At 38.8% G+C, this 26,485-nt stretch overlaps 1 long non-coding RNA gene across 1 annotated transcript in view; it reads left to right on the plus strand.

Moving 5' to 3' along the window:
• Window positions 1-326: 326 nt before the first annotated feature.
• Window positions 327-26,485, plus strand: part of LOC144578778 (uncharacterized) — a 28,165-nt gene continuing 2,006 nt past the window's right edge. The window contains exons 1-2 of the long non-coding RNA XR_013525189.1: window positions 327-684; window positions 4,429-4,489. This is a non-coding gene — a long non-coding RNA (uncharacterized LOC144578778). The remainder of the gene's footprint in view (window positions 685-4,428; window positions 4,490-26,485) is intronic.

Raw genomic sequence — 26,485 nt, forward strand, 5'->3', positions numbered from 1 at the left:
AACCAGAGAGCCCATTTCTTGGATTTCAGCTTCATTGTGAGTAAAACTGACTGGAGCTGTTGGGATTGGGAGGAACAGGAGGTATCCTAGGTGGTCTCCAAGATCCTACCCAGCTCTAACATTCAGTGAGTTCCAATCCTATAACAATTATGTTCAAACGGAGCTTTTACCTGGAATTAAACAAAACACAACAGCAGCCTCTGCAGAGCACCTCTGATGCCTTGCCTTTGTCTGGGACAATCTCATTGCTATTGTTTTCAATTCAGACTGGGAGTCTAGGCCTGACACAATTTTTTTTTTTTTTCTCAGCCACATTTTACCTTTCATCATGCTTGGGAGGAGACAGAGCTATTACATTTTCTTATTTTCTATGAACTCGCTATTCTTTGTCCCTGCTTTTTGGCATTTTTGTGATCATGGTAGCTAGAGTGTAAGTTTTCTTGACCCCTTACAGACTGCAATCTCATCTCAATCAGAGTTGTCAAGTGGATTGCTGAAAGCCACTATTTAGCCTGATTGGGGAATGGGGCTCTACCTGCCTCCAGTCACCTCTTTGCTGAATACTTCCCAATTCTAGTCCATTTCCTACTTTGATACACATTTTGAATCACACAGGTCGCTCACTCTGACCTCAGCAGCTCTTCTATGAAGTTGGAGCCAGTTCTCGGAAAGAAACACTGTCCGGTAAGTTTAGGGATTTTCATTACTGCAGTTGCTTCCTCTTGGATCAGAAATGCCCTTTTTATTGTGAGGGACTGCATGATTTTTCATCTCTAAATGGATGTATAATTAGTTTAAAGTTTGACTCTTGGAAAGCAGTCTTGTTATTTCTATTTATGTAGAAAATCTAGGAGTAAATTAAGAATGCATTTTTGATACGTTACATTCAAATTTATCCAGGAGATTAATATCTGTTTTATTTGGCAAAGTATACAAACTGTTACATCTTTCTTGATATTTGAGCTATGATTTTATCAGCAATATTTATACTGTCATGGAGCTCGCCCGTCAAAGATAAATCTCCACAGATACTCCCAGAAATTAGAGCTCACCTGTGCACAAATCCAGTGCTTATGTGGGGGATGTGCCTAAAGTCTCAGGTCTCCAGGCATGGGAAATTTGGCCTTCTCTCATTAAGAGAACCTGAGAATTTTCCAAGTTTTGCTTATACTGAAACTCTACCAGTTTGCCTTCCATTTAGCACTTAAGTTACCTGTCTCTAGTTATTTCTTATTGATGAGCAAAGAACAAGTTTTAGCAAATAACAGATAATCAGTTTGCACACATTTCCCAAATTCCTGTTTTCTGTGGGTACTGTGGGCTGCAGGGAATTTTAAAATTTGAATAAACTGTAGACTGCTTTTCAGAGAGTCACAGTGTGGCAAGGACAGGTACAGACATAAATAGCTTAAATATGAGGTAACTTTTTTGTGTTTTTGAGAAATTATTTTATGATTTCTTTAAAAGAACAGACGTAGGGGATAGAAGTGCAGTTTTGTTACAAGGATAGATTGCTTAGTGGTAGAACCTGGGCTTTTGGTGCAGTCACCACCTGAATAGTCTACACTGTGCCCATTCACTAATTAGTCATCCCTAACCCCCTCCTGCCCTTCCTAGTCTCCAGTGTCTATTATTCTACTCTCTATCTGTACACATTATTTAGCTCTCACTTATAAGTGAGAACGTGTGGTACTTGGCTTTCTGTTTGAATTATTTCACTTAAGATAATGGCCTCCAGTTTCATTCATGTTGATGTAAAAGACATGATTTCATTCAGCTTTATGACTGAATATTATTCCATGGTATATATACTGCATCTTCTTTTTTTTTCTTTTTTTCTGAGATGGAGTTTCACTCTGTTGCCCAGGCTGAAGTGCAGTGGCATGATCTTAGCTCACTGCAACCTCTGCCTTCTGGGTTCAAGTGTTGGGCCTCAGCTTCCTCAGTAGCTCGGACTTCAAGCATGCACCACCACATCAGGCTGCTTTTTTGTATTTTTAGTAGAGACAGGGTTTCACCACGTTGGCCAGGTTGGTCTTGAACTCCTGACTGCAGGTGATCTGCCTGCCTCAGCCTCCCAAAGTGTTGGGATTACAGGCATGAGCCACCACACCCAGCCTACTGCATCTTCTTTACCCAATATTCCGTTTATACACACTTCTATTGTTGACATTCAAGGGCAGGAAGCATCCAGCACAGGAGAAAGATGTAGGCTGGGAGGCTACGCTGGTCTCTTCACATTTTTCTGCCTGCTTATATTCTAGTTGTGCTGGCAGCTGATTAGATGGTGCCCACCCAGATTAGGGATGGGTCTGCCTTTCCCAGCCCACTGATTCAAATGTTAATCTCCTTCGGCAACATCTTCACAAACACATCCAGGATCAATACTTTGTATCCTTCAATCCAATCAAGCTGACACTCAGTATTAACCATCATAAATGATTTTATTTCTTTGAGTGGATACTCAGTAGTGGGGCTGCTGGATCAAATGGTAGTTTCTGTTTTTAATTCTTTGAGAAATCTGTGTACTGCTTTCCTTAGAGTCCGTATTCATTTACATTCCCACCAACTATGTTAAGCATTGCCTTTTCTCTGCATCCTCACCTATATCTGTTGTTTTCTGTCTTTTTAATAATAGCCATTCTGACTGAGGTAAGTTACTAGCTCATTGTGGTTTTAATGTACATTTCTCAGATGATTAGTGATGTTGAACATTTTTTTCATGTTAATTGGTCATTTGTATGTGTTCTTTTGAAAATGTCTGTTCATGTCCTTTGTCCACTTTTTAATGGGATTTAAATTATAGGGTAACTCTAATAAGTGCTGTAATTAGGATGTTGAGAAAATACTGGAGTGTGAGAGATTAATGCTTCTAAAACACAAAAGACTTTCGCCTCCTGTTTTCTCCCAGAAATTTTCTTAGAGTAGCATTCTTGATCTCTTTCCCTACCATGGGAACACGAGTCATGTATTAGACTGGTGGCTTTGGGAAAGGAGCTCAGCTACGCCTCTTTTCTTCAATGTTTTAAAGTTAGTAGTAGAGACCCTCAGAAACAAAGGCTGTGTCAGTCCATGTCTCCCTGGGCTTGAGTGGGAAGCTTAGTTCTGGGCTTCATCTTAGTAGGCCTCTTGGACTGTAACACATAAGCCTTTCTTTTCAACAATGATAATAAAGTAATGATAATAAAAGGGATTGGTTTGTCTCTGTCTGCCTGATTTCTCTGAAACTTCTGTGTCCTAAACTCATGTTTTGGGGAAAGAAGCAGTTTTTTTAATAACACCCCCCAAACCCCAAAGAGGACATTCTAGGAAGAAGAAACTATGTTGTTAGGGATGAGAATGAAGGGAATAAAAATGCATAGAAACACTTTCATCTTGAAACAAGCATTATAATTTTAGGGAATATGCTAAGTCACTTCTCATTTTATTGATCTGTTACTTGGATTTTTACTGATACCATGTTGTATACCATATTGGTATATTGATACCATACTGATACCATGAACAACTCAAATTGTCACTTATGACAAATATTCGTTACTTATAAGTCTGAGAGTTGGCCAGTGTTATGCAGGGCTTCACCAAACTTGGCATGTCTTCTCACTCTGGGATCTTCTCTGGGATGAGTTACTGTCATGGTAGATGGCAGGAATGCAAACAGAACAAAGTGAAACTCATCATACCTCTCACAGTCATCGCTCAGATCTGGCATACTGTCATCTCTAGACACATTCAATTGGTTAAAGCAGCTCACATGACTAACCCCAGAGCCAATGGGGCAAGGAAGCATGATCTAATCACAGTGAATTGTAGCAAAGATGGGACTCTGATACACTCTCCCACATATGCCATTAGCTTTCATTTAACTTCTTGTATGTAACATCTTTAGCTGCTGTTTATGCTATTTGCATCATCTAACTTATTTAATCTGTTTTTGATAAAACTCTGGAGATTTTCCCTTTCTTTTGGTTTATTCTCCTGCTATAAAGACCAATTAAATGCTCTTTTATGTGAATGCCTAGACTACTTTTATGAGTTATTTTAATATTTTATTCATGAAACTCTGGGGAAGCCAGTAAGGTTGGACATACTCTTTACTACCAGAAAATATTTTAGTTATTAACTGTTGGTGGGAGTGTAAATTAATGTAACCATTGAGGAATGCAGTGTGGTGATTCCTCAAAGACCTAAAGACAGAAATACCATTTAACCCAGCAGTCCCATTTCTGTGTATATATCAAAAGAAATAGAAACCATTCTATTATAAAGACACATGCACATGCATGTTTATTGCAGCACTATTCACAATAGTAAAACATGGAATCAACCTAAATATCCATCAGCGATAGACTGGTTAAAGAAAATGTTGTACAAATACACCATGGAATACTTTGCAGCCATAAAAAAATGAGATAATGTCCTTTGCAGGGACATGGATGGAGCTGGAGGCTATTATCCTTGGGAAACTAACACAAGAACAGATACATGGGTATGTATGGATACACAGAGGGGAAAAAGACACACTGGGGCCTTTTGGAGGTTTGAGGTTGGGAGGAGGGACAGTATCAGGAAAAACAACTCATTAGTACTAGGCTTGATACCTGGGTGATGAAATAATCTGTACAACAAACCCTCATGACACATGTTTAACAAACCTGCATGTGTACCCTGAACTTAAAAGTTGAAAAAATTATTAAATAAACCAGGCTCCTTATAACCATTCCATCTGGTAGGCAGACTCCAGGGTGCCTCCTTGACCCCTGCCTTCTGGTAACCCCACCATTGTGGTCCCCTTGCTTTGAAAGTGGGCAGGACCAATGGAATATGACAAGGGTGATGGGGGATGTATGTGATTAGGAAACTGAAATCCTCAGTTCAGCAGCTTATATGAGATTGATGCTGCACACTACCACATAGGCTCAGAAATGGATCCTTCCCCAGTCAGTTCTCAGATGAGGCTGCAGCTCTGGCTGACACTATGATTGGAACCTTATGGTAGGAAGCAGAGGATTCTCATACTCCTGACTCATTGAAATGGTTGAGATAATAAATGGGTATCATTTTAAGCTGCTAAGTTTGTGGTAATATTATACAGCAATACAAAATTTTAAAATCCATTGTCTGTTTTAGAGTACCAAGGATAAAGTGTCTTAATTTGCTGCCTGCCAGTTCTATGCTTTATTTCATTTTGATCTCTTATTTTGGTAGAGTTGGCTTATTTGATGTGTTAATGTCAAGAACTTTTGTTGGTAAGCCCTGTATAAGCAGATTTGCTTAAATCCCTTTATGTCATATGTGTTTGTGTGGTTACAGAGAATTTAAAATACTTACTTATTTATGTTATTAAACCTGTACGATGTATTTGGTACAATTATATGTAGTGGTGATGCATACAGAAAGACATGATCCCTGCTTTCAAAGAGCTTATTGGAAGAGTCAGAATAACAAATACAATAAAAAATCACGCATTCGAATGACTGCATAGAAGACATAAATAGGCCACTGTGATCTAGAATAACTAGAGGATCTTTTCTAGCAAAGTCTTTTGAGGAGTTAGCATTTACGTTAAGATTCAAAAGCTGAGAGGAGGCGAATATAGTGTCTAATTCTCCTTAGTTTTGAATTGGATTAGTTGGTGCTAAATTGTGTTTGCTCATGTGTATAGAGATAATATAGATGAGATTTATAATATAAATTTAGTTCAGAAATAAATTTTATCAACACTTTAAATTCTGGAAATCAAAGGAAAATATAATGAACAAAAAATGTATATATTTTGAATCTAATCTGGTGATAATTTGGGTAAGAATGGTATAATGAAATGCTATGTTAGGAATTCTTAGGACAAGAAAAAGATCTTTTAAAATTATAAGGAGTTAGATTGAGTTCTATCTAGCATATATTGACCAAGCACATGACTGGATTCATATTTACAACAGCAGAGCCAAACTGTTTTTTAAAGTACTTTCTACATCCATCTCCCTCTGGCATCTCTATTATTTCTCTGCAATTGCTCTGCTGCGTTTTATTAAGCTCCAGATATCTCATCCCACTGTGAATCTAAATCTTTTGCTTCTATCACTTCAGCACACGCGTTGCATTTTAGAAGAGACCAGTATGCATTCTGGGTGTGCCAAGAAGAAAATAGAGTTTTCTCTTACTTAGACTTCAACTTTTTTTCTTACCAAGTAGTTCTCAGAGGTGTTTATGTCTTAGGCATTTCTCTTGATGGCAGTAATCTTTCTTCCAAAAGTATGTTTGGGTTTGAAAGTGCGTCTGTCTTGAGAGTTTGGAGCCAACTTAAATGTCAGTGTGTCCTTTGTGAACATTAGTAAAGTTTTGGGAAAGAAAAGTGATGGTGATGTCTGAATTCTGTGAGCATGTGACAGAAAGAGAGAGAGTGAGAGAGAGAAAGGGAGTGAAAGGGAGTGAAGAGAGAGAGAGGGAGTGAAGAGAGAGAAAGGGAGTGAAGAGAGAGGGGGAGAAACAGTTGGGAGGAACCAGGGAAAGAGGGAGCCAATGGGTGAGAGTGCAAACAGAAGGGAGTCAGGAGGAGGAGGCAGATGAGAAGAAAGAAAACCTAAACTCTTCGAAACAGTTGATAAAGAGAAATCAGTTTGACTTGAAGCAGGTGACAGGGTTGCAGAGGCAATCACACTAGGACTATGTTTACTAATTAAACAGCAGGAAAAAAAAATGAGAAAAGGGAAGCAACCACTCAGGGAAATCTATTCAGATAAAGAAAGTCCCCAGAGAAGGAAAATAGGAGTGATGTGAGAATCCAGCTACTCTGCCTTTCCTGAGTTCTGTGTTCAAGAAAGAGAGGCTAATTCAAGGTCCTAGTGACAAGAGAGGAGAAACCCTTTTCTAAGTAAGTAGCCAGGCCTCTGCAGCATAGTTTTAAAGTGCAATAAAAGAGAAGGATTACTCGGAAATTGATCTCCAAAGGTGCTTGTTTTCCCCAGTACCAAAAAGTTGAGTGCTTGGATTAGGGTTACAAGCAAGTAATGACAAGCGTGGAATTGGAAATGGGATAGAATAGAAGGCGGATTAACATATTATAGGGTGTTAATGCAGTCTAGAAGTGACTCTCTGTCTATGAATTCCTAGTGATTCCAGAAAAAGTGAAACGATAAGGCAATTGTCCTAATATCCTACTTTGATTTGGTGAAAGAAGAAAGGTTATTACATCTAGGACTCCTAGGAGGTATCTATTAATCTTGCTAGTCTTCCCTTCTCATCTCCACTGCTTACTTCAGACACATCATTTTCAGCTCTTTCTGGAACGTTTGTCATCACATTTCTTTAAAATCCTTTCTTTTTTCTCTTTTTCCTAATGACTAACACTGAAGCATAAAATCTTTTACTTGCTTTTAAAGATACCCAACCTCTAATCTTTGGAATATATATATATATATATATATATATATATATATATATATATATAACTATGCTTTAGGTTTTGGGGTACATGTGAAGAACATGCAGGATTGTTGCATGGGTACATACATGGCAATGTGGTTTGCTGCCTTCCTCCCTATCCCCCATATCTGGCATTTCTCCCTGTGTTATCCCTCCCCAACTCCCCACCCCCCACTACTCACTATGCAACTGGAACTTTAAAAGCAAACATATATATTACTCAGTTAGATTTAATTCAACCACAGTTTATTTTATTTAATTTTTATTTTAGACTTAGGCGGTACATATGCAAGTTTGTTACAAGGGTAACATGATGCTGAGGTTGGGGCTTCTCATCACCCAGATAGTGAACATAGTACTGAATAGAAAGTTTTTCAGCCCTTGCCCCCACTCTCCTTTCTTCCTTTTGGAGTCTGCAGTGTCTGTTGCTCCCATCTTTGTCTATGTGCACCCCAGATTTAGCTCCCATTTACAAGTAAGAACATATGATACTTGGTTTTCTATTTCTTTTCTGTTAACCTGCTTAGAGTGATGGCCTCGAGCTCCATTCATGGACATGATTTCATTCTTTTATATGGCTGCATAATATTCCATGGTACATATGTACCACATTTTCTTCATCCACCATTGATGGGCACCCAAGTTGAGTCCATATCTTTGCTACTGTGAATAGTGCTGTGATGAACATATGAGCAAGTGTCTTTTTGGTAGAATGATTTATATTCCTTTGGGTTTGTACCCAGTAATGTCATTGCTGGGTCATGATTCAACCACAGTGTATTGAATGTTGTGCTCAGTGTGTGGATGAGATGAGAGATGAGTAATCTGCCTCTGTTTGTTTGACTTTATCAATCCAGCAGTTTAATGGGGACAGACTGGCCTTCGGCAGATACTGCTTACAGCTGTACATGCTCAACAGGGGAGGTTATATTTGAGAAGAATATTGAGAGACAGTAATAGCTCACTAAATGGTGGGTGATGCAAGTGGAGCTATGCCATGGTGGAAAAGGAGGGGAAGGCTGTCCAGATTGAAGGGAATGCCCTGCGTGATATTAATAGTATGGAAGGAACAAATAACTTGGTTCATTTCAGAAGTGAATGGAAGGTTACAGGGAGTGATGAGAGACTAGATGAAAACATGAAGAGAAGCCAGTTCCTGGAGCCATGGTGTAGGTGACAGGAAGCTAATAAAGGATTGAGGCAAGAATAATTATGATCAGGTTTTGGTTTTAAAGATAAAATACCATTAGTTGTGCTGAGGGTGGATTTGAGGACAGGTTAAATAGAGGAGGAAAACAAGGTATTATACTATTGGAATTGTTGATATACTAAACAAGTTAGCGCACCGTTGCAATTGGTGTGAGAATTGAAGTGGGTCTGAGGTAGGTGGGGGTGGTGGGATGGACTACAGGGGTCAGATATATTTAGGAGGTAACAACAATAGTGCTTAGTAACTGGTTGAATATTAGGGGTGGAGAGGAAAGGAGATTCTATAATTCAGGAGGTGAAAAAGACATCTTGGGGAGAAATAATTTACCTTTGAACATGTGCTTGAGGGATCATAGAAGTCAGCCTTATATATAATACAGTGACTAGAAGTCAGCCTCACTCAATAAAGAGTGTTTCAAAGTAAACAAGATTACTTGGGCATTACGAAGGGTGAAAAGAAGGATCTTTGGGAATATCAGCAGTTGAAAAACAGGTAAAAGAGGAAGACAGGTCAGCCAAAAAATAGATTTGCCAGAAAGGTAGGAGAACCTCATAACAGTGCAAAATGCCTCTAATCCCATAGTTAAAATGGCTAAAATGGATTACTTCAGCAAATGAATGGACTCATCAGTCAAATAACAGGCATGCTCAAATTAGAACTCTTTCCATTGTTGATGCTTAGAATAATATTTCTGAATGAATGCTTATCCTAAAACTGAGTGTGTCAAAATACTCTTAATTAGTCCTGAAGAGGCAGTGGAAACTTATAATGTGAGGAGCCAGTTTGATCCAGAATACAGAGGAGCAAATGAAAACCCTCAGTATGAAGGGAACTTTCTTTGAGTAGTTGATTTGAAGAATATATTATTTCTATCACTTTTATTATATTACCATAATTATTCTTTCTAAAAGTTTAGTTCAAGAAAACATTGATGTTCAAAAGTTAGATTCTTTTGAAGAGATGCTTTAGAAAATAGCAACTGAAACATTAAAATATATCTGTATCTACATATATAGCTATATCAGATACAATTGCATCCATTGGTTTTCTATTTCATTTAAAAGTATTTCTTAAGTATCTTTTTATATCAGTACACAAAGAACTTCCCTATTTTTAAAAATATTTGTGCAGTATTTCACTGAATGAAGGTACAATAGATAGCCAACCCCATAGTAATGGAACTTTAGGTGATTTTACATCTTCTCCCTACAAACAATGCTGCAATGAATAGATATGTACTTATGTCACTTTTACAATCTGCTATTGTAGGATAAATTCCTGGAAGTGGAATTGCTGCATCGAATAGTAGGTGCATGTGTGATTTCAATAGGTATTGCCAAATTGCTTCTTTATGCATTTTGCATAAAGAATTTGCATCCTCACCAGTAACATATGAGAATTTGTGTTTTCTCCCCTGCTTTAGCAATAAAACCTGTCCAAATTTTCAAATATTGACAATCTGATAATGAAAAATAATGCAGTATAGTTTTAATTTGCAGTTCTCTTTTTGAATGTGATCAAATACATTTTGTATGTTTGAGAGCCATTTGTGATGCATTTTATGTGATCTTATTTTAATTTTTCTGTTAGGTTTTTTAATTGGGTGCAGGAATTTATTATGTACTAGTGAAATTAGTATGCACATTTTCCCCAAGTTTGTTTTCTTGTCTTTTAACTTTCCTTAGGGTGGTTTGTGCTTTAAAGAAATGTTTGACTTCTGTGATCAAATTTATTATTTAAAAGTATTTGTAAATTTCATGAGGTATACATGCTAGAGTTATAAGAAAAATCTTTCTTTTATTGCTTTATGGTTTTGTTTGTTTTAATTTTAAAGCTATTTGGAATTTTCCCTGATAGACAGTTGGAGTTCCTGCATAGGAATTTAGTTTAGACCTCAAAAATGTTTTCAAATGAGACATTAAGGGAGAGAAACTTAAAGATGTTCTTTTAAAGTAAAAGGGTAGGACGATTGAGGAAACTGTTTTGTTGTGAAAGATGCCTGAAGTGATCTCAATACACAAAAGCACTAGAAGTAATTTCATTTTTCAGGGTTTATTTTAGCAATGTTTTAAATAGAATTTAGCTGTGTAAAGAAAGTCTTTAGAGTGTTTTGGAGTCAGACTCAAAATTCTGACCATGCAAGTCAAACTCACAATGAGATTGCACCTTACACCTGTTGGGATGGCTATTATGAAAAGATGAAAGATGCCACTGTAGAAAGCAATTTGAAGATTTCTCAAAGAGCTTAGAACTACGGTTTGACCCAGAAGTCCCATTACTGGATATCTGATGCAGCTGGAGGCCATTATCCTAAACAAACTAATGTAGGAACAGAAAACCAAATACTGCATGTTCTCACTTACAAGTGGGAGCTAAACACTGAATACACAGGGACACCGAGAGGGAGCAATGAGGGTGGAGGGCGAGAGGAAAGAGAAGATTGCAACAAATGTGGCTGAATCTGGAGGACATTATAGTAAGTGAAATAAGCCAGATACAGAAAGATAAATACTGCATGATCTCACATGGGGGATCTAAAACACTCAACAGCCGAGAGTTGGATAGTGTTTGTCAGGGGCTGGAGGAAGCAGACACGGGAAGGTTTTGGGCAAAGGATTCAAAGTTTCATTTATGCAGGATGAAAACATTCTGGAGCTCTAATGTATAGCCATGGTGACTGCAGTAAACAGTACCGGATTGTATACTTGGAGTTTGCCGAGACAGTAGACCCTTCTTGCCCCACATGCGAGAGACAAAATGGTAACTATGTGACGTGATGGCTGTGTTTGCTTAATTGTGGTGGCTGTGGTACAGCATACACATATATCAAATGGTCAAGTTGCACACCTTACATATATTTGTCAGTGATACCTCAGTAAGTCTAAAAAAACAGTTTATGCACCATTCCTGTATACACATAAAAACCCAATTCTGAGTAGGGGTAGGTATAGAATGAAAGAATATAAATCAAGAAGTCTTAGAGTATTGTGAGAACATAGAACCAGACAGTTGAGGGCAAATCACAAAGTAGTCCTTTTTTCTTATTTTGGCTACTAACCAGATTTTGGAATGAAACTGCAGAAGGATTATTGAAAAAAGTAGCCCTGATGGTGTGACAAATAGACTTTATATGGCCCTTAGGTCAGGTTTTGTCATCAATTTGGTTCAGATCAGGTTAGGTCAGGTTTTGCTGTCAAATGAGTTTCTGAAAAACTTCTGGTTTTAGAGCTTTTGGGATTTGAACATTTCAGTTAGGAGAAATGGTTTTCCTTTTATTTATCAGTGTCAGAACAGCTTTGTTGTCATCTGTGGTGGAGCGGGAGTATATTTTATTCGGAAAATCATTACAAGTGTAGAAAAGAAGACTCATGCTTTAAATATATCTTTACCTATAGTTTTACTTGATTGAATGGTATGAACAATTTTTTTGAAATCAAATACATATGCGTATGAAAAATGCTCAGACAAAACCAAATTTCATTCTTCTCTGTACATTTTATAGTTTTGGATCATTTATATTGTGGCTTAAAGTTAATATCCTACTGGCTAAATATTCTGCTTATATATTTCTGCAGTGCATGGTGCTAGGCATCAGGGAAACAGAAAAAGGAGATGCTCTCTCTTCTGAAGTGTTCGTTCTCAATTTAGTGAGACAAACAAGCAAACCAGTAAGTGTAGCCTAGTATGGCGAGTGCTAGGTACAAATTGGCATACGGTGCTTTTGGGGCATGGAGAAAGCATAGCTAAATGAAATAAAAGGAGGAAACAGCTTGAGCTGAGTTCTGAAGGATGAAAACAAGTGTGAAGAACTGGAAAAATGAGGGAACAATCAACTGCAAGATGTGCATGTGCGGAAGTTCAAATGGCTGACCTGGGCTGCAGTGAAAGGTGCATGTGAGAGACCGAAGCAAACAAAACCAGCGAGGCAGGAAAAAGTCAGATCATGGAGGATCTGATGTCCTAAGTGAGGGCACTGTTTTGAAACACATGCTGCTAGTAGATACCACTGAATAATTTTAAGCAGAAAACTGACATGACCGTTTGCCTTTGACGAAGACCACTGTGATATCTCTGTGGAGGAGAGATTTGGGCAGGCCACAGAGAAAGTCAGGAGACCCAGGCAAAAAATAAGGGCCTGTCCTAATAGGGTGGGTGGGAGTAGGAGAGACACTGAGGTAGTAGAAGCTATGGGGATTGAGAATGGAATGTGGAAGAGGAAAAAGTGAAATGTGAGCCCCAACTTCCTTGCTGGAGTAGTTTGGTGGATGGTGGTACCTCTAATGGGGAAGAGCTGGCTTGGGGAAAGGTGATCATTTCTGTTTCGGATATCTCAGATTTGAGAGGCTAGTGGTATAAGCTTACCAAGCTACCTAGGAGATAGCAAAGAGTGCTATGTGGGAGAGAGCTTAGAGCCAGAGAATAGTTTTAGATATTATTAGAATCTATCTGGTTTTCGCAGCAAAGGTTTGGGTAGAACCATACAGAATGGGGCTGTAGAGAGTAAAGATGAGAAATTCTGAATTGATGCCTCAAATGCACAAATTGAGCAGCCATTATTTTTTAACCATTTCCTGATGAGGGTGCCTAAAAGCAATGAATGAACATTTCCAGCTGTATGGATCAGCGGCTTGTTGGTTATGATGCAGCAGAGGATGGCTAGAAAGGAAAAGTCAGAGTGGCACCTGACCCTGTTGCACTTCACTGGGCTGTGCAATATTGCTTAAATTTTGACTCTAAGTAATCTCAGGGGTCCACTCTTCTATACTGGAGGTGGGTCTTTTGGGGAGGTCAGAGCAAGTGATCTGGATAACATAATGGCCCCCACTGGTCATCATAAAATACTCTTAATTTCTTATCTTCCTGCATTTTTTCAGTGGAAGAATGTTAGAATGTTGCAGGCTTACATGGAAATTGGGAATTTTGATGAGTATGGACAAGCCAAGTTTTGGAATTTAAGCCTCTGGACAATTTTTGTTACTGTTGTGAGCTGTCTGCCATTGTTCTCCTCAAATGTGTCACATCAAAATTTTCTATATCAGAATTTAAGGGAAAGAGAGAAGAGACAATTCCAGAACCTTTGTCCATCACCATTTTGTGTTACAATTCCGCTCAGTTACTACGTTCTAGTGTCACCGGTCTGGCTTCATTCTGTTCAACTCGTTTTATCTACCACAGGACTTTGGTACATTCTGCCTAGAATTTTTTTTTACCTAGTTTTTTTTTTTAAATCATGGCTGGCTCTTTCTTGTCCTTCCGGTGTCTGTTCATATGCCACTTTCCTCCCTGATCACCAAATTCAGGTTCATCTCTCTCCCTCTCCCTCTTCTCTGCAGTCTATCAATTTGCCTACTTGCTTCGTCTATTTCTTTTAATCAATTTTAATTTTGGTAAGGTAATAATTCATGTCTGTGTTCAGTAGTTTATCAAAATAGCAAAAATCAAATATATTTTAAATTCTTTCTTATTTTAACCATCTCATACACTCAGTGGGTGGTATTAACACTAACCTCATCAACACAGGAGAAATTGGAGGCCTGGAACGCTCGAGTGACTTACCCAGGGGCACATAGCTAGTAAGTGGAGAGTTGCACTTGATCACAGGATTTCTGACTGATGGGCCATACCTGCTTTTAAAATACTGTCTTGAGTTCAGGTCACAATGTCATCTTTCTAAAAAGTAACATTTCTTTCAAATGATCTGTCTATTGCAAAGGTTTCATTTCTCTGTCTTTCCCTGTGAGTCAATTCCTTTTATAACCCCCCGAAATCTTAAGTGGATCTCTTAGAACTGCACAGAGGAATGATTTTGTTTTCCCTGGGAAAGGGAAACAGCCATTCCTTTCAGAACTGATTAGAAGTGATGGCTTTCCCTGAGGACATAATCAACCCTGGACAGTTGGTTCTGATGATGTCTGAGTTTCTTTCTCCTGCTCTGCCTTGCGGGGAGGTGAAGGGTTTTCAGTCTTTACTTTTTAATGACTATGTAAGGGAACAAGAACAAGCTGATGCCAGAGGTCAGTCATTGGAAATGGTAATGGATGTGCAAGGTTAGAAGCCATGTGTCACTGGCGGGGGACTGATTTTGGAGTCCTTTTCCCATACATGGTAATTATTTCAAGGAGCTCAATCAAACCCACTTCTGGCCCTGTGTAAATCAAAGGGAGAGTTAACTAATTGCCAATTTCTCCCTTTAAATTACATTCCTGCCTGTCATTACATAACTTAGTAACACAGATACATAAGTGAAAGTGCCAATTCCATATTTACTTGCACAATCTCTTCCCTCAATACTTCTTCTAGCAAGAGGGGACAACCCTGATGAATCAGAATTGCAAAGAGTGCTGACAGCTGTCTAATTAGAAGATGAGACATAAATTGCTCTGGGCGAGGCATATCCTCCTTACTTTCTTGAAATTATCTTAACATTTTTTAAAATTAAAAAAAAACATTTCTGACTTTCATATTTTTTTCATGCTATAAAAATAGATCACTCTCCTACTCTGATAAATTCCTTCTTGATTACAGTGCTAGTATAAAGGAGAACACTTCAATACCATCATCTCTATTTCCTCTAAGCAGACCATAGGGAAATAGAAAATCCCCTCAAGGGCACAGAAGTTATTCCCACTATATCAAGAAAGGGGTCAGAACAAGTCAATGCTCATTGTTCTGCAAATGCATCACCATATTTGGCATATTCGTGTTGAAGCAGAGATTTAATTTCCAACCTCCACAAAAGCTCTGTACCTACAACCTAAAAGATCTATGAAGTAACCCTTCAGTAATGATGGCTGCCTCTGGAGCAGGGACACAGGGAGCAGGAGGACACCCAGAGAGGAACAGGAGGGAACATCTGGGGTGATGGAAATATTCCATATCTTGATTAAGGAGGTTACTCAAGTGCAGGTAATTGTTAACTTATCAAAATATACATTCAAAAGGTATATATTTTAATATATGTAAATTAGATCTCAAGATGTCTTAAAAATGTGATGTTTTTCTTATTGATGCACAGGGCCTTTCCACCAATATCATTAAAATAAAAACATATCTATATGACACATTGATTTCAGGTTCTACCTGACACCAACAGGTGCCAAACATCAGTTGAAACCACAAAAGTTAGAAAAGTTTTAGGAATTTGCCTTAGAGTGCTGTAATCTGAATGTGTTCCTCCAAAATTCGTGTGTCGAAACCTAATTCCCAAATTAACAATATGAAGAGGTTGGGTCTTTAGGAGGTGATTAGGTCACAAAGGTGGGGTCCTCATGATGGAATTAGTGCCCTTACACAAGAGGCCTTGTGGAGCTTGTTGGCTCTCCCACTATGTGAGGGCACAGCAAGAAAGCACCATCCCTGAGCCAAGTCTGCCAGTGCCTTGATCATGGACTTACTAGTCTCATACTGAGAGCAATAAATTTCTCTTGTGTATGTATGTATATAAGACTTATGTCTTTAGTCTCTCTTGCTGGTTCATACCCTTGCTCCATGGAAACATTAACTATTCCAGCTGAATTTTTCCAGCTGGTGTCCAGTTGTGTCTATACCTCAGGTAAGCAAGTGCCTATGTCTTATGCTTCTCAGCAGACATCTTTTTGTATTTTGAAATCGATTATCTGTCACCTCAGCTCTGAAGGTTTCAAAAAGATTTATGAACTTGAAGTTTACCTAGCTTTTTTTTTTTTTTTTGCATGTAACGATAGAAAAATTCTTCATAGTTCTTTACATCCATATGTAGAAACTGCTATTTTTAATTATTAAAACTTTTTTTCCCTAAAAGAATGGGCCAGACTTTATTCCATAAAACAAAATGTGTTTTCCTATTTGGATTTTTAAAAAAATAAAAGCTGCAAATTTGGATTTTTGGCTAAAATCTTTTTAAAGGTTCTAAGTTGGATATTTTGAAAAGCACAGACTTTGTTGAATCCACCTCCTCTATGGACAACTATTTTGTGATTTCTGATAAATCCAGAAATCTCATTAATTTACAAATCATAATACTGAGTTTCAGAAATTTTGTGGTTTGCTCAGTTACTAAGAAAAGGTCAGAGGTGAAATGAAATCCACTTGTGCCATTTATTTTTTACTGTGGTGAAATATACATAAGGTACAATTTATCATTTTAATCATTTTTAGGAGTACAAGTCAGTGGGCATTAAGTACATTCACAATGTTGTACAATCATCACCATTATCCATTTGCAAAATTCTTTCTCCCAATCTGAAACTCTGTACCCTTTAAATAATAGTTTTCTGCTCTCACTTTCCCCTACTCCCTGGTAGCCACCATTCTACTTTCTGTTTCTATAAATTTGCCTATTCTAGACTCCTCATAAAAGTAGAATAGTATTTGTCTTTTTGTGTGTGGCTTATTTCTTTCAGCATAATGAAGGAAAAGCTCATCCGTTGTAGCATGTGTTAACTGCCTTCCATTTTAAGGCTGAATACTGTTCCACTGTCCACATTTTGTTTATCCATTGATGGATACTTGAATTGTCCTTTTGGCTGCTGTGAATAATGCTGCTGTGAACATTTTTGTACAGGTATCTGTTTCAGTCCTTGCTTCCAATTCTTTATGGGCATATACCCAGAAGTGAAATTGCTGGATCATATAGTAATATGTTGATCATTTTGTAGAAATTTTGTACTTTTCCACAGCAGCTGTGCCCATTTCCTACCAGGAAATGCATTACTGTGCATTTCCTACCAGTACTGCACAAGGGTTCCCATTTCTACATATCCTTACCAACATTATTTTCTGTTTTAAAAAATATAGCTATTAGCAGGTATGAAGTGGTTAAATATACTTTTTTGGGGGGCGATTCTCGGTATAATTGTGCTTTTCTAGAATCACATCTGATGATGCCAACTGGACAAGTTACAGGAAGAAGCTTCATGACAATGAATGTAATTAGGTAATCTTTTTATATTTGGGGTTAATATAGCAGAAAAAAAACCCAAACAAACAAAAAAACAAGGCTCTGTGTTACTTCCCAGAGAACCTTGAGGTCAAAACAGATTCAAACTTCCACAAATTAGAGATCATTCCTTAGCAGTTAAAAAGAAAAGAAACGAAGAAAAAAACAAAAGCTCATTTCTCAAGTATTCCAGTTATAAATTGTCCCCTGATGACCCTGCTACCCTGCTGGGTGTCTTCATAACAAAGACAGTGTGGCTTTGGCAACATGTGTCACCGCTCTGTACTTTTCTTTCCTCATCTGGAAATAGGAGCAACAAGTGTTTTCCTCAGAGGATAGACATGAGGATGACATGATTTGATTTACAGAACCTCTCAGGACCCTGTCTCACACAGAGCAATGTTCCGCTAGCAGTATAAATAATCCTAGCATTTCTCTTCAGTAGTAAAAGCACAATTATAATAGTAGTAATAATTTTAAAAGCCTTAAAAATAGGTTTTTAAAATAGGAGGGATTTAAAAGATGGAAAATTAACTAGAACCAGAATTCTCATTTTTACTTTTGCTATTCCTTCTTCAGGAGCCACTGTTATTTCAAGAGTTGACACATACCCAGTGGATCTTGGGCAGAGTAGATTTGCCCTGATTCAGGGGTGTATTTAGTTTTCTTTTTGTTTTTTTTTTTTTCACTCTGTGCAGCTTACATTAAAAAGAATTAAAGTATTCTAGTTTTCAGAGGCCACCATGATATGTATGGCAACGGTGGTGTTCTGAGTTTGCCGTGTGTTGGTAACTGAAAAGGAATAAAATGACTCATCTGATTTGTTTTCTGTGATCTCCCATGAACTCTGTTAGGTCAGAGCTTCCAAGTGGAAAAAGAAAACCTTGATTTCATTGTTTAATTGGAGAGGCATTCTCTCTATTTATATAGATGACAATCCCACAGTGCTTTCATTTTGTTCCTTGATTTAATGGTAATATTGTTCTAGTGACTTATTAACTGGAATAGGATCAGATGTTGAGTTTGTTGCCTGCTTCACATTTTCTTGCTCTTTTCATTTACTTATCAGCATTCTCATATCTGATGGGCCCAGCAAGAAATAAATGACATACATAAACTGGGGTAATTTGAGTATGGTTAAATAACCTATTTTCAAAGTCATGGGTGGATGTAGGGTACCCCAGGTGATAGTGGATCGCCCAGTACTGGTAACAGGGGACTGCAATGGGGGAAGGGAGAATAGCTCCTGGAATCTCAGAGGAGCCAGTGTGAAGAGGGCCACTTTAAGAGGAGTATGACCATGGCACAATGATGAAAGTGGCCAACCAGAGGTGACCCCATAGGGAGAAACCTGGGGCGGGGGGACCAAATATATATTCCTACTTCTTGCTCTTCTTTCCTACCTATTTCTTGCCAGGATTTCACCATGGCTGATCCCAAGGAAAACCAGAGCTTCAGAGCTCATCGATATAGTTCTTATAGGTCAGCCTTAGCTGAATGGGGTAGGTTTGCATTGAATGCAGGAGGTATCAGATTCTACCTGTCTTTTATTTTTTCTCTTTCAAATCTGAGATGGGCAAGCAATGCCTGGAGCTCACCATCTCCATTAATCATCCTTTCTCTTCCACAGCATTGATCTTTCCCTTTCCATTGACTCCTTCCCATCACTGGATACTTCAGTTCATTTCTTCCATCTTTTTTCTTCTTTTTAAGTTATACTGTGTTATAGGATACATGTGCAGAAGGTGCAGGTTTGTTACATAGGTATAAGTGTGTCACGGTGGTTTGCTGCACATATCAACCTGTCACCTACATTAGGTATTTCTCTTAAGGCTATCCATCCTCTGGTACCCCATCCCCTGACAGGCCCTGGTATGTGATGTTCCCCTCCCTGTGTCCATGTGTTCTCATTGTTCCACTCACACTTATGAGTGAGAACACGTGGTGTTTGGTTTTCTGTTCCTGCGTTTGCTGAGAATGATGGTTTCCAGCTTCATCCACATGCCTGCAAAAGACATGACTCATCCTTTTTTATGGCTGCATAGTATTCCATGGTGTATACGTGCCACATTTTCTTTAACCAGTCTATCATTGATGGGCATTTGGGTTGGTCCTAAGTCATGCTATTGTGAGTAGTGCTGCAATAAACATGTGTGCATGTATCTTTATAGTAGAATGATTTATAATCCTTTGGGTATATACCCAGTAATGGGATTGCTGAGTCAAATGGTATTTCTGGTTCTAGATCCTTGAGGAATTGCCACAATATCTTTACAATGGTTGAACTAATTTACACTCCCACCAACAGTGTAAAAGCATTCCTATTTCTCCACATCCTCTCCAGCATCTGTTTCTTGATTTTTTAATGATTGCCATTCTAACTGACATGAGATGGTATCTCAGTGTGGTTTTAATTTGCATTTCACTAATGACCAGTGATGAACTTTTTATCATTTTTGTTGGCTGAATAAATATCATCTTTTGAGAAGTATGTGATTATATCCTTTGCCCACTTTTTTGTGGGGTTGTTTGCTTTTTCCTTGTAAATTTAAGTTCCTTGCAAAATCTGGATATTAGCCCTTTGTCAGATGCATAGATTGAAAAAATTTTCTCCCATTCTGCAGGTTGCCTGTTCACTCTGATGATAGTTTCTTTTGCTGTGCAGAAGCTCTTTAGTTTAATTAGATCCTATTTGTCAAGTTTGGGTTTTGCTTCCCCTGCTTTTGATGTTTTATTCATGAAGCCTCTGCCCATGCCCACGTCCTGAATGGTATTGCATAGTTTTTTTTTTTGTTTGTGGGGGTGTGGTTTATGGTTTTAGGAATTAGGTTTAATAAGTCTTTAATCCATCTGAAGTTAATTTTTGTATAAGGTGTAAGGAAGGGGTCCAGTTTCAGTTTTCTGCATATGGCTAGCCAGTTTTCCCAACACCTTTGATTAAATAGGGAATCCTTTCCCCATTTCTTGTTTTTGTCAGGTTTGTCAAAGATCAGATGGTTGTAGATGTTTGGTGTTATGTCTGAGGTCTCTGTTCTGTTCCATTGGTCTATATCTCTGTTTTGGTATCAGCACCATGCTGTTTTGATTACTGTAGCCTTGTGGTATAGTTTGAAGTGAGGCATGTGATGCTTCAAGATTTGTTCTTTTTGATTAAGATTGTCTTACCCTATACAGGCTCTTGTTTGGTTCCATATGAAATTTAAAGAAGTTTTTGCCTAATTCTGTAAAGAAAGTCAATTGTAGCTTAATGGCCATAGCACTGAATTTATAAATTACTATGGGCAGTGTGGCCATTTTCATGATAGGGATTCTTCGTATCCATGTGCATGGAATGCTTTTCTCATTTGTTTGTGTCTTCTCTTATTTCGTTGAGCAGTGGTTTTGTAGCTCTCCTTGAAGAGGTCCTTTTCATCTCTTGTAAGTTGCATTCCTAGGTACTTACTTCTCTTTGTAGTAATTGTGAATGGGAGTTCACTCATGATTTGGCTTTGTCTGTTACTAGTGTATATGAATAGTTGTGATTTTTGCACATTGATTTTGTATCCTGAGACTTTGCTGAAGTTGCTTATCAGCTTAAGGAGATTTGGGGCTGAGACGATGGGGTTTTCTAAATAGACACTCATGTCATCTGCAAACAGAGACAATTTGACTTCTTCTCTTTCTATTTGAACACCCTCTATTTCTTTCTCTTGCCTGATTACTCTGGCCAGAACTTTGAATACTATATTGAATAGGAGTGGTGAGAGAAGGATATTTTTGTCTTGTGCAGGTTTTCAGAAGGAAGCTTTTCCCATTCAATATGATATTGGCTGTGGGTTTGTCATAAATAGCTTACTATTTTGAGATATTCCATCAGTACCTAGTTGATTGAGAGTTTTTAGTATGAAGGGATGTTGAATTTTATCAAAGGCCTTTTCTGCATCTATTGAGATAATCATGTGTTTTTTGTCATTGGTTCTGTTTATGTGATAGATTACATTTATCGATTTGCATATGTTGAACCAGTCTTGCATTCCAGGGATGAAGCCAACTTGATCATAATGGGTAAGTTTTTCGATGCCCTGTTTGATTTGGTTTGGCAGTATTTTATTGAGGATTTTTGCATCAATGTTCATCAGGGATATTGGCTTGAAGTTTTCTTTTTTTTGTTGTGTGTCTGCCAGGTTTTGGTATCATGATGATGGGGAGGAATTTCTCTTCTACTGTTTGGAACAGTTTCAGAAGAAATGGTACCAACTCTTCTTTATACCTCTGGCAGAATTTGGCTGTGAATTTGTCTGGTCCTGGGCTTTTTTTTTTTTTTTTTTTTTGGTTCATAGTCTATTAATTACTGCCTCAATTTCAGAACTTGGTATTGATCTATTCAGGGATTTGACTTCCTGGTTCACTCTTGGGAGTGTGTATGTGTTCAGGAATTTATCCATTTCTTATAGGTTTTCTAGTTTATTTGCATAGAAGTGTTAATAGTATTCTGATGGTGGTTTGTATTTCTGAGGGATCAGTGGTAATATCCCATTTATCATTTTTTGTTGATTTGTTTCTCTTTTAGTCTGGCTAGCAGTCTATTTTGTTAACCTTTTTAAAAAATCAGCTCCTGGTTTCAATTATTTTTTTGAAGGGTTTTTTTGTGTCTCTCTCTCCTTCAGCTCTGCTCTGGTCTTAGTTACTTCTTGTTTTCTGCTAGCTTTTGAATTTGTTTGCACTTGCTTCTCTCTTTCTTTTAATTGTGAAGTTAGGGTGTTGATTTTAGATCTTTCCTGCTTTCTCCTGTGGGCATTTAGTGCTGTCAATTTTCCTTTAAACACTGCTTCAGCTGTGTCTTAGAGATCTTTCTTCTCATTGGTCTCAAATAACTTATTTATTTGTGCTTTAATTTCATTATTTACCTAGTAGTGATTCAGGAGCAGGTCGTTCAGTTTCCATTTAGTTACGTGGTTTGGAGTGAGTTTCTTAATGCTGATTTCTCATTTGATTGCATTGTGGTCTGAGAGACTGTTATGACTTCCATTCATTTGCATTTGTAAGTATTTTATTTCCAGTTATGTGGTCAGTTTTAGAATAAGTGTGATGTGGTGCTGAGAAGAACGTATATTCCATCGATTTGGGGTGGAGTGTTCTCTAGATGTCTATCAGGTTTGCTTGGTACAGAGCTGAGTTCAAGTTCTGAATATCCTTTCTAATCTTCTGTCTCATTGATCTAATACTGACAGTGGGGTGTTAAAGTCTCCTGTTATTATTGTATGGGAGTCTGAGTCTCTTTGTAGGTCTCTAAGAACTTGCTTTATGAATCTGGGTCCTACTGTATTGGGTACATCTGTATTTAGGGTAGTTAGCTATTCTTGTTACACTGATCCCTTTACCATTATGCAGTACCCTTCTTTGTCTTTTTTCATCTCTGTTGGTTTAAAGTCTGTTTTATCAGAATAGGATTGCAGCACTTGCTTTTTTTTCCTTTCCATTTGCTTGGTAAATCTTCCTCCATCCCTTTATTTTGAGCCTATATGTGTCTTTGCATGTGAAATAGATCTCCTGAATACAGCACATTGATGGGTCTTGACTCTATCCATTTTGCCAGTCTGTCTTTTAATTGGGGTATTTAGCTTGTTTACATTTAGGGTTAATGTTTTTATTTGTGAATTTGATCTTGTCATTATGAAGCTACCTGTTTGACCCATTAGTTGATGCAGCATCTTCATAATGTTGGTGGTCTTTACAATTTGGTATGTTTTTGAAGTGGCTGATACTAGGTTTTCCTGTCCATATTTAGTGCTTCCTTCAGGAGCTCTTGTAAGGCAGGCCTGGTGGTGGTAAAATTTCTCAGCATTTGCTTATTTGTAAAGGATTTTATTTCTCCTTCATTTATGAAGCTTAGTTTGGCTGGATATGAAATTCTGGGTTGAAAATTCTTTTAAGAATGTTGAATGTTGGCCCCCACTCTCTTCTGGCTTGTAGGGTTTCTGCTGAGAAATCCACTGTTAGTCTGATGGGCTTCCCTTTAGGGTAACCCAATGTTTCTCTCTGGCTGCCCTTAACATTTTTTCCTTCATTTCAATCTTGGTGAACCTGATAATTTTGTGTCTTGGGTTGCTTTTCTTGAGGAGTATCTTTGATGTTCTCTGTATTTCCTGAATTGGATTGTCAGCCTGCCTTGCTACGTTGGGGAAGTTCTCTTGGATAACATCCTGAAGAGTGTTTTCCAACTTGGTTCCATTCTCCTTATCACTTTCAGGTACACATATCAAACGTAGCTTTGGTCCATTCACATAGTACCATATTTCTTGGAGACTTTGTTCATTCCTTTTACTTCTTTTTTCTCTAGTCTTGTCTTCAGACTTTATTTCATTGAGTTGATCTTCAATCTCTGATATCCTTTCTTCTGCTTGATCAATTCAACTATTGTGTTTTTTCATGAAGTTCTCATGCCGTGTTTTTCAGCTGCCTGAGGTCATTTATTCTTCTCTAAACTGGTTATTCTAGTTAGCAGTTCCTCTAACCTTTTTTCAAGGTTCTTACCTTCCTTACATTGGCATTAGAACATGCCCCTTTAACTCAGAGTTGTTTGTTATTACCCACCTTCTGAAGCCTCCTTTCAATTCATTAAACTCATTCTTTATGCAGTTTTGTTCCCTTGCTGGTGTAGAGTTGTGAGCCTTTGGAGGAGAAGAGGTGTTCTGGTTTTTGGAATTTTTAGCCTTTTTGCACCGGTTTTTCCCTCATCTTTGTGGATTTATCTAACTTTAGTCTTTGATGTTGGTGACCTTTGGATGGAGTTTTTGTGTGGACATTCTTTCTCTCTCTCTCTCTTTCTCTCTCTCTCTCTATATATATATAAATTTTACTGCATTTTAGGTTCTGGGGTACATATAAAGAACATGTAGGATTGTTGCATAGGTACATACATAGCAATGGGGTTTGCTGCTTCCCTTCCCATCATCTATATCTGGCATTTCTCCCCATGTTATCCTTCCCCAATTTCCTGCGCCCCACTGTTTCTCCCTTCGTCCCCCCCACACACCTCAGTGTGTGATGCTTCCCTCCCTGTGTCCATGTATTCTCATTGTTCAACACCTGCCTATGAATGAGAACATGTAGTGTTTGATTTTCTGTTCTTGTGTCAGTTTTCTGAGAATGATGGTTTCCAGGTTCATCTGTGCCCCTACAAAGGACACAAACTCATCGCTTTTATAGCTGCATAATATTCCATGGTGTATATGTGCCCCATTTTCCCTGGTGGATATACTTTTCGTTGATGTTGATGTTATTCCATTCTGCTAGTTTTCTGTCTGTCAGGCTCCTCTGCTGCAGGTCTCCTGGAGTTTGCTGGAGGTCCACTCTAGACCCTGTTTGCCTGGATGTCACCAGCAAAGGCTGCAGAACAGCAAAGATTGCTGCCTGTTCCTTCCTTTGGAAGATTTGTCCCACAGGGACACCTACCAAATGCCAGTCACAGCTTTTCTGTATGAGGTGTCTGTCAACCCCTGCTGGGATGTGTCTTTCAGTAAGGAGGCATGGGGGTCAGGGACCCACTTGAGGAGGCAATCTGTCCTTTAGCAGAGCCTGATTGCTGTGCTGGGAGATCTGCTTCTCTCTTCAGAGCTGTCAGGCAGGAACCTTCAAGTCTGCTGAACCTGCACCCACAGCAGCCCCTTCCCACAGGTGCTCTGTCCTAGGGAGATGGGAGTTTGATCTATAAGCCCCCGACTGAAGCTGCTGCCTTTCTTTTAGAGATGCCCTGCCCAGAGAGGAGGAATCTAGAGAGGCAGTCTGGGTACAGCAGCTTTGCTTTACTGCATTTAGCTCTGCCCAGTTTGAGCTTCCTGGTGACATTACTCAAGCCTCAGTAATGGCAGATGCCCCTCCCTCCACCAAGCTCGATTATCCCAGGTTGCCTTCAGACTACTGTGCTGGCAGTGAGAATTTCAAGCCAGTAAATCTTAGCTTGCTGGGCTCTGTGGGTGTGTAGTCTGCTGAACTAGACCACTTGGCTTCTTGGCTTCATCTCCCTTTGTAGGGAAGTGAATGATTCTGTCTTTCTGTCGTTCCAGGTGCCACTGGAGTATGAAAAATAAACTTCTGCAGCTAGCTTGGTGACTGCCCAAATGGGCACCCAGTTTTGTGCTTGAAACCTAGGGCCCGTGTGATGTATTCACCCAAGATAATCTCCTGGTCTGTGGGTTGCAGAAAGTGTGAGAAAAGCATAGTATCTGGGCTGGAATGCACTGTCCCTCATGGCACAGCCCCTCATGGCTTCCCTTTGCTGGGGGAAGGAGTTCCCCAACCCTTTGCACTTGCCAGGTGAGGCAGCACCCTACCCTGCTTTGGTCGCTCTCCATGTGCTGCACTACTGTCTAACCAGTCCCAGTGAGATGAGGTGGGTACCTCAGTTGGAAATGCAGAAATCACTGACCTTCTGCATTGATCTTCCTGGCAGCTGCAGATCGGAGCTCTTCCTATTTGGCCATCTTGCCGGCCTCTTTCTTCCACCTTAAAAATAACCACTGCCACCCAAGCTTTTCCTCCATGACATGGATCCTTTTAGCTTTCTTAAAGAAATGGCACTTAAGACCTGAGGACTGAGTTGGTGTTAGCCAGATGAAGAGTGCATTCCAGGATGGGAAAATCGTAGCCTTGGCAAAATTCCTCAGGAAGAAGCAAGGGTCAGTCAGTGTGTTTAAAGCTTGGCAACCAAGGCATAAAGAAAGGCTGGGGGAATCGCCAGGAGCCAGCTCATGCAGGGCCCTGTAGGTTCTAGAAATACTTTTGAATTTATCCTAAGGATGATGGGAAGCTGATCTAACCACTAATGCTGTGTAACAAATTACCTCTCAATTTAGTGGTATAAGAACAACCATGTTTCTGCTAAAATGTTGTGGGCCAGTAGTTACAGAAGGAGCTGTTTGGGAGGTTCTTATTCAGAGTATCTTATGTGGTTATGG

Source organism: Callithrix jacchus, chromosome 1 (genome assembly GCF_049354715.1).
Source record: "Callithrix jacchus isolate 240 chromosome 1, calJac240_pri, whole genome shotgun sequence".
In the NCBI taxonomy this organism is placed as follows: Eukaryota; Metazoa; Chordata; class Mammalia; order Primates; family Cebidae; genus Callithrix; species Callithrix jacchus.